Below are 8934 nucleotides of genomic sequence, written 5' to 3'. Positions count from 1 at the left end.
AATTTAAAGCCAAATTGGTGAAAAAATCTCAGGATATTCTTTGATTAAATAGAAATGGCAGGGCATGCTTTCTTTTGGAGATGATATAAAACAAGATAATGTAGCAGTACTAATCAATAAGTGGATAGGCTCTGATATTGATTGGGAAAAATACATATTTAGACAGATATATTGGTTTTTCTTCTCAACTGTTACATATGTAAAGGAGTGTGTGTGTGTGTGTATGTGTGTGTTTGTCGTTTTTCATGAAGCATATACATGAAATCCTAGAGTTATGTAGAATTTGGTTGGGAAAGCATTTTACTTGTGCTAGCATAGAAAAAAATAAAAAAAAAACTAAGACTCAGGGAAGCATCTCATTCTAGGTCATTTCACAATCTACTGAGAGGAAGTAATTAGATTGTACACTTCTTGACTCCCATTGTGTTCTGCCAATTATTCCCCAATGCCTCTCTCATTTTATTATTGTTGTTATTATTGATATCTATTGATTGCTATTAATATAATTATTATGGTAAAGATGAAACATCCAAGAAATAATATAATCATAAGACGTTAGCACTGGAAGGGACTTTGAAGATAAACACCAACATCATAATTCCCCGAGGTTGTAAGGTGAGGTGAATTACTTGCCTGAAATCACATAAATTGTTAGCAACAGGGACCTGAGATTTCTGACTCGCTGCTCAGTATTTCTTCTTCATTGTCTTGTTGCTTCTTAGTTTATCAGAAGTGTTCTTGAGAATCAGGTTTAAAGAAGAGAATTTGTATCACCTGAAGCAATCATAGCTGATTTTTCATGGTCAATATTTAGTTCATTCCATTGAGAAACAATACTATCTGTGAAACTGGTTAAATTTTAAAGTTTTAAATGCAACGAGAAGTTCTGGTTTAAAACCTTAAAAAAATCCTTATCACTTTATTCTGAGAAATAGAAAAGAATACAACCACTGTAAAACATGTTTCTCCATTTAGACCTAGATTCTTACAACTTTTTAGCCCAATTTACTATACACCTGTTGCTTAGAAGATCAGACATTATTTTAAATGCTGGAAAAATGAATTATTGCCCTATAGACACAGAGAAACCAACAACATATTCATTTATTTCCTTTGTTCTTGAACTTTAGACTATCTATACTCTCAATAGAAGAAAGAATACCACATGTAAAGCATTTTCCATTGTACTTAAAGATGTTGGCTTTGTGAATCATCCAAGACTTCAACTTTCTTTGAATTTACCCTGAAACCACCACAAGCACCTATTAAGTATCCCTCAGCACTACTGAATTTGCAGTCAAAGTGGAAATATGATGCCTTCTCTGGGTTTGAATACCAAAAGGAAAATTTCATAAAGAAAAAATAACATTGCAGTTTGGCTTCTTTAATGAATGCAAGAGATGCATACTGAGTTTGTAATTAAAATACTTTCTGTCATTTTGGGGAATTTAAATGTTGAATGATGAGTATGCTATATTTATATTCACTTTCTTCTCCATTAATAATAAACATTTCCAATTGGGAATGAGTGTGGCCATAACTTTTGCTTGGTCTCATTTGGGATTCCAAGATCTAAGGCTTTTCTCTCTGGCTCTCTGTGTGCCTTGTATTATAATTTCATCACTGTTCTGTCTGCTTTGGGAAAATATTTTATCAATAGTTTTGTTCATATATATATATACACACACATATATATTTAATTTTTAGAAAGACATTAAAATGCAAAAAGCATATCAATTAAACTGTAGTCTTTTTTGTTATAAAAGTTTACTTAATAGACTGTGTTGTGTTTCTTTATCAATTAGATCATCAACCTAAGTTTATCTGGATCTTTATCCAAAAATCAGAGTTTGTTTTTTACTACTGAAATTAAATAAAAATAAAAAGGTGTTTAAAGTATCTTTCAATATATTTTATAGTAAAGAATAAAAAAGTTGGCATTTGCCATCATCTGATGGATTTTGTGATCATTCCCTTTTACATTACTTATTTCTATAGTCTTTATATTACTGTTCTGAGGGTTGTCATCAGGTGAAGGGTCATGCTTTGGCTATAAATGCATTCCCAAATGTGGTTACACAAAAATTTAGAGACAAAAAGTCTTTTCTCATGACACTTTTTTTTTCCTGTAAAATATGTAACACTTTATTTAAGTACCAACTGATTGCATTTCTTACTTTCCTATAGGTAGAACATAGCAAAAAGAGACATAAGCAAGAATGAAACCTACCTACAATGACTCCTTAGGAGCTGCTGTAACTCACTTGGCATTGGGGAGCTGGAGGGGTCGGTCTACAACCCACAGTCAAGCTCCTTGGACATGACCCAGTCACTGTTTCAGAAGTAAGAAAAATGTTTCCATCCCTATTATAGCCTCACTAGATGCACAACTTTTGGTTTTTTGATGACACAGTTTTATAACTTTCTTTTTTTCTTTTTTTTTTTAAAGATTCTATTTATTTTTTTAACAGAGAGACAGAGAGAGCAAGCAAGCACAAGTAGGCAGAGTGGTAGGCAGAGAGTGAGGGAGAAGCAGGCTCAGGAAGCCTGAACATGAGGCTCAATCTCAGGATCCTGGAATCAAGACTTGAGCTAAAGGCAGATGCTTAAACGACTGAGTCATCCAGGTGCCCCTTTTATAACTTTCTTATCATATTTGAGGCAGTTTCAATGGTGAGATATAGTCACAACTTTCTAGCTCTTTGGGACAACTCTTATAAGTTCTTCTTTATTCCTTAAAATTTACAGCAAAAAAAGCTAAAAATATTATTTCTGTACAAAGAAAGGATTAAAGAAATTGTGTATAATTCATATTTCTACATTTGTTACAAACTGTTTAATTATATTTTCTGTGAAGGGATATGTCTTGCTTAAGAAAAATGATCATAGGTTAGAATTCCATTTATTTCCTGTGTAAAGGAAGTAATGTCCCATGTCAAACCTTGATAGTTTGCTCAATAATTTACTCAATAGTCTGCTCCAGAAAAGGATTTTCTGAAACAGCAGGACTGTCCTTGCCTTGAGGACCTAATGCTCACTAACCTTGATGTCCCTAATTGAGACTTCACAAAAGTCTGCACAGACGTTTTATTTTATTGCCCAGTGCTTCCTGTTAGGAAAAATTTATCTTGCAGTCCCATTTGGAACATTGTACTGTGTTACCTCATGGCACTTATTTCTTCATTTGTTGAGAATACTTAGTGATTACATTCAGGTAGAGTATAAATGGCAGAGGTTGGCAGTCAACTGGGTCCATATCCTAGCTCTCCCACCTACTAGACACAAACCTTCATTTCCTTGTCTTTAAAATGGAGATAGTACCTGCCTGTGGTACAATGAGGATGAATTATTGCTCAGTTGTTTCTCAAGGTTACTTTGCATAAGAATCACTTGGTAGATTCGATTCTGAAGATCTGGGGAGAAGCTTGATATTCTGCATTGTTAACAAGCTCAAAGTTGACCCCCAACACTGCTGATTCATGGGTCACTCTTCGAGTGGTAGCAAGATTATAAGCGAAGACTGAATATACAAACAGATAATGGCCAACTATGTATCAAAATAGAAGTCTGACCCAAACCTGCAGCAATCTGCCCAGGAGACCAACGTCTTATCTTTAATAACTAGTCCTATAAGCCAAGTCAAATCTATAGGAAGTCAGACTGCTTTCTCCAGTAAGAAAGTCAAATTCCAACTTCTATAGCAAAATGGTCAGGACTTGATTAATATCTGACAGCTTGTTCCCACTTCCATGTTGGGACCTATAAGAGAGAGCCAAATATGCGTCTCTAACCAATTACATAAGATGCTCCACTTCTAGTTAGCATACCGAAAGTGTCCCCATACCAAAAGCCCCCAATCAGAGCATACCTGAAGCCTTCCCTATTTTCCACTATCTCACCCCTCTTCCTGCCTACAAGTCTCTGCCAGAATGCAAGTGATGGTGGTTGACTCTCTTGCTCTAAGAAGCTCTAAATAAATAGCCTTTTCTTCTTCTCATTTGATAGGTCTTTATTTCTGTAAATGCAGCTTATTAAAGGTGGGAGTTAACAGACACCCTGCCTCATTCTCTTTTCTATGGTAATATCTTCTCCTGAACTGGAAAGACTTTGACTATTTGCTTGGGATTGGGGGGAGCAGTGCTTTATCCTCTCCTTTCATTTAGGTTGCAAAGAAGTTCAGATAATCTCCAGTAAATGTATTTTCTCCTCTGTCTAACAAGTATAATAATAAGCTGAGGATATCTCTCACCTCCTCAGAGCAAAGCCAAGTCATTTCTCATTAGTGAGCCTATTGCTCTGTCTCTTCCTTATCCTCTCCCATATGTCTGGACTCAAAGGTGGTAAAATGATCATATTTTAGGTTTTGGCTGAAAGAAAAGGAGAAAGAGAAGCCTCCTTAAACCTAAATCATGTACTCTGTCTCAGGCTTTTAATGCAGCTATATTTGAGTTTAAGTTACTTCTTAGCAAAATTCAAGTGGCATTTTGCTTTACTTTCCCATTTTCCCTGTTTATATCTCCTTTTGGGACCTCACATGGAGAAGTAGCTGGTGCAAGGATAGATTTAGGCCTTCTTGGCCTTCCTAGCCATTCCAATAGCATTCCAATTTCACATCCTTTTTTGTCCTAATAATTTAATATATAATCAGACAAACACATGTTTACCCTAGAGGTATATTGACTAAAGGAATATTGATATCTTCCAATATGGAAGAGAAGGAAAAGGGTGACTCAGATTTCTACTAGCCTGTGCTCAAATGCAAATTTCTTGGCCCACATTGGCACTGAAAATTCTATTTGGCTCAGTAAAAAGAACAATTTATAAGTGGCTATGCAAAGGAATGTTTAAAACATAAATGTAGCTGGAGATGGCTGTCAAGCACCTGAATTGTTAGAACTGTGTTTACTTCTAAACACGTTCACAGAAAAAGAAAATATATTTTAGAATTTTTATCTTTACCAAGCATTTTCACCATATACTTGAATAAGTTGCAGTCTCAATGGCAGCTTTTTAGTATACTTTTGTTATTTGAAACAATCAAAATGTATGATAGCTCAATGCATTTGTTTTATGAACGCTTTTCAAGTCACCTTACTTCCTGCACAGTGCTCTATGAAATAGAAGAGAGTCTGAAATATTCCTAAGGAGTAGCTCTCGATTTTCCTAATAGTACAAAGAAATTAAAACTTAAAAGCCATGGTATAGTAGAAGATGGGTATTTTTCAAAATACCATTTCTTTGTAGAACTTTCTCAAAATACCATTTCTCAGGCTTCTTTACAGAAGATTTTGATTCAGTAGATATGGAGTGGGGCCCTAGAAGCTGTGTTTTTAAAAGTTCTGTAAGTTATTCTGTAGCCTGCCAGGTCTGGCTGTGGAGTTGCAATTAGATGGATGCCAACTGGCATGATTAAAATACTTCTGGATTGGAAAAGCCTGCAATCCTTTATAAAGCAGAGCAATTTGATTCAATTCAACATTTATTGAATGTCTACTCTGTGTCAGACACTTTGGTGTGTGCTGCAGAAACAAAGGTGAACACCACTCTGTTCTTGTCCTTCATTGGCTCAGAGACTATAGATAGGTTAGTGAGGGAGAGAGAGAAACAGAGGGAGAGGGGAGCAAGAGTGAGAAGGAAGGAAGAAGACATAGAGAAAGGAAGAGAGGGAAAGGGAGAAAAAATGGGAGAGAGAGAAGGGACAAATTAGCCTACCTGCAGTGTGCCAAGAAAGATGACCATTAAGTCTGCTGGAATTGACAGAGGAATTAGGAGGGAAGAAACAGCCACAAGAGAAGGTAACTTTGGATCTGCTTTGGGGGTTCCAAGAAATACAGCAGAGGTTTCTCAACCAGTGTTGAGCCTTGTGTGTGGGCAATTGTTGTGCTTGTGGGGCTGTGATTGGCATTTAAAAACTGCGGAGTGTTCCTGCTTAAGCACTCCTGTGAGAAATCCTGCATGGGTTAATGAAATGGAAGAGAAGTTAAGATCTTAAAAATCACAGTACTAGAAAATGTGAAATAAAAATGTTGGTTTGGATCATTACCATGATATCCTTTGTAATAAGAATAATAATAGAAAAAGTAATTAAGTTGTGTGAATGTTTTTAGGATGACAAATTTTGACTGCTCTGATAATTAAATACCTATCACTGTTTCAATTTGGAGATGTAGAATTGACACTAGTTACAGTGAAAATGCTAAAATAGAATCAGTTTTTATTTATTTGGAAGAAGCATAGAATGATGCCTTCCCTATAGGTCCTAAAAAACTAAGCATTGACCAATGGCTTTATTGCTTTAGCATCTACTATTTCACAAACAGGATAGTGTCCTCTTGAGGGAGTCCTCAAAACTTCAATTTTCACAGATTTTTTTCCTAAATCAATAGCATTTTTGAAATATGCTTTCTTTGCTTGGCTATATATGAAACTAGTATTTTTCTTTTGATTGTAAACCCTATTTCCAGAATTTTCGAACAAACAGTTATCTGGCAGTTTTTCTACTGAGATGGAAAATCATAATGTTAGGGTCAGAACACTTGCAGCCATCTACATGGTGAATGTGTATATCCCATTAAAAGCAGAGTTCAAAAAAGAAAAGAAAAGAAAAAGAAAGAGCTCAGAGAGCATAAGGAAAGTGTTAACTACATATTTGTTAAGACTAACTCATAGGATATAAGGCAACTCCATTTATTTATTTATTTATTTATTTATTTATTTTTTAAAGATTTTATTTATTCATTCATGAGAGACAGAGAGAGAGAGAGGCAGAGACACAGGCAGAGGGAGAAGCAGGCTACATGCAGGGAGCCCAATGTGGGACTCGATCCCAAGACTCCAGGATCACGCCCTGGGCTGAAGGCAGGCGCCAAACCGCTGAGCCACCCAGGGATCTCCAAGGCAACTCCTTTTAAAAATGCATCTGGACAGGTTCTTTTTTTAAAAAAGATTTATTTGTTTATTTTAAAGAGAGAGCATGTGAGGGGGGAGGAGATGGACAGAGGGAGAGAAGCATACTCCCCTGCTGAACCTGGAGCCTGATATGGGGTTTGAGGGTAGGTTTGAGGTGGGGCTTGATCTCATGAACCTGAGATCATGACCTGAACAGAAACCAAGAGTCGCATGTTTAACCGACTGAGCCACTCAGGCACTCCTAGGTAGGTTCTTGAATAGTATTCCTTATATTCCTCCTGAAAAGATTAATTTCTGTTTTTCTATACAAACATTATATGGTCTCATTCATTTGGGGAATATAAAAAATAGTGAAAGGGAATAAAGGGGAAAGGAGAAAAAATGAGCGGGAAATATCAGAAAGGGAGACAGAACATGAGAGACTCCTAACTCTGGGAAGCAAACTAGGGGTGATGGAAGGGGAGATGTGTAGGGGGTGGGGGTGACTGGGTGACGGGCACTGAGGGGGGCACTTGATGGGATGAGCACTGGGTGTTATTCTATATGTTGGCAAATTGAACACCAATAAAAAATAAATTTATAAAAAAAAGAAATTATGTTTGTTTATAGTTACCTTGGTACACACACCTGAATAAAACTGTGACAGTCTTCTTCTTTAAAATTTCAAATAAGCAGTCATAAATAGAAGTAAACAATTAATATTAAGTATTTTGCAATTATTGACAATTTCCTATGTTATATTAATATTATGCCTACTGTATAAGAAAATTTTCTCTATGATAGTATATGAACAATGTGTCTGTATTCTAATAAAGAAACTGTAAGCACGTTTTCAAGACACTTAAAGTCCAAAATCACAGATGCAATTAAGAGCTCTGGAGTTTTGATTCAGAGCTAAGTGACCCACATTTCCCAGAAATGAGCCTCTTCTTCAATATTCATTCCACTTAGATTCTCTAGCAGGGCACAGTCTAATATTAATCAAATATTTGTTTCCAGGTTTCATCAACAGAACAATCACATATTACTTTAAGTCTTGACTTATTATGTTAGGTTTTGATGATGGGCATGACACTTGGCCCATTGCTCTCAAAGGTGATATGAGGCTACCCCTGGAGACTAACTAAAATAGTATTATGAATAAAATAAATTTGTTTGGAATTATTCACCATCCATATCCTGACCCAGGGTCCAAGTTTTAAAACAAAGTTATCTTTCTTTTAGTCATTTAAAATCTATTATAAATTTTGGAACATACCATTGACTTATTTTACCACGCAAACCACTTAATGTGTAGAAGGTCTCCATTCATTCCAAGAGCAAGGCAAGAACATGCATTAAACCTTGGTCTGGACGATTAGATCTGTATAAACAAAAACATCAGAGTCTGAGAGGAGACATTAGAGACCATCTTTCCAACCTTCATGTCAACCAAGGAAAGAGAGATCCAGAGTGTGCAGCTGATCTAACTGGTCTAAACATGAACCAAAGTCATGTGACAGAATCAGGAATAGAACCTGGAGACTCTGACATCTTATTCATTGTCATTTCCGCTAAGTCACAAACAATGCTGCTCTAGTGTTGCAGACACCACCTTCAGATCTGACCCTTGGATGGCTAGTGGCTAACAGGAATTAGGTTGGTACTGTACATGAGTCACTGAAAGTCATTCTCATTTGTGCGGCATAATACAAAGAACACATTCTGCTGATGGAAGGTCAGAAGCGTGACCATCCTGCATCAGCATCCTATTTTTTCTCAGCACCTTTTGGGGTAGAGAGCAGATATTAAGATTTAAACTCTGAATTAATATATATACTTGAGTGCAAGACATCACTTTGTCAATTACAGATATGTGACGTTGAGGAAAAGTATTTATTTTTTCTAATTCTCATTTTTCTTGACCGTAAAATGAATGCAGTAATACTACTACTGGGGCACCTGGATGGCTCAGTCAGTTAAGCATCAAACTCTTGTTTTCAGATCACGTCATGATCTCAGGGTCATGAGATCCAGTGTGAGTCT

Source organism: Canis lupus, chromosome 12 (genome assembly GCF_003254725.2).
Source record: "Canis lupus dingo isolate Sandy chromosome 12, ASM325472v2, whole genome shotgun sequence".
Lineage (NCBI taxonomy): Eukaryota > Metazoa > Chordata > Mammalia > Carnivora > Canidae > Canis > Canis lupus.
This window is presented reverse-complemented; position numbering follows the sequence as displayed.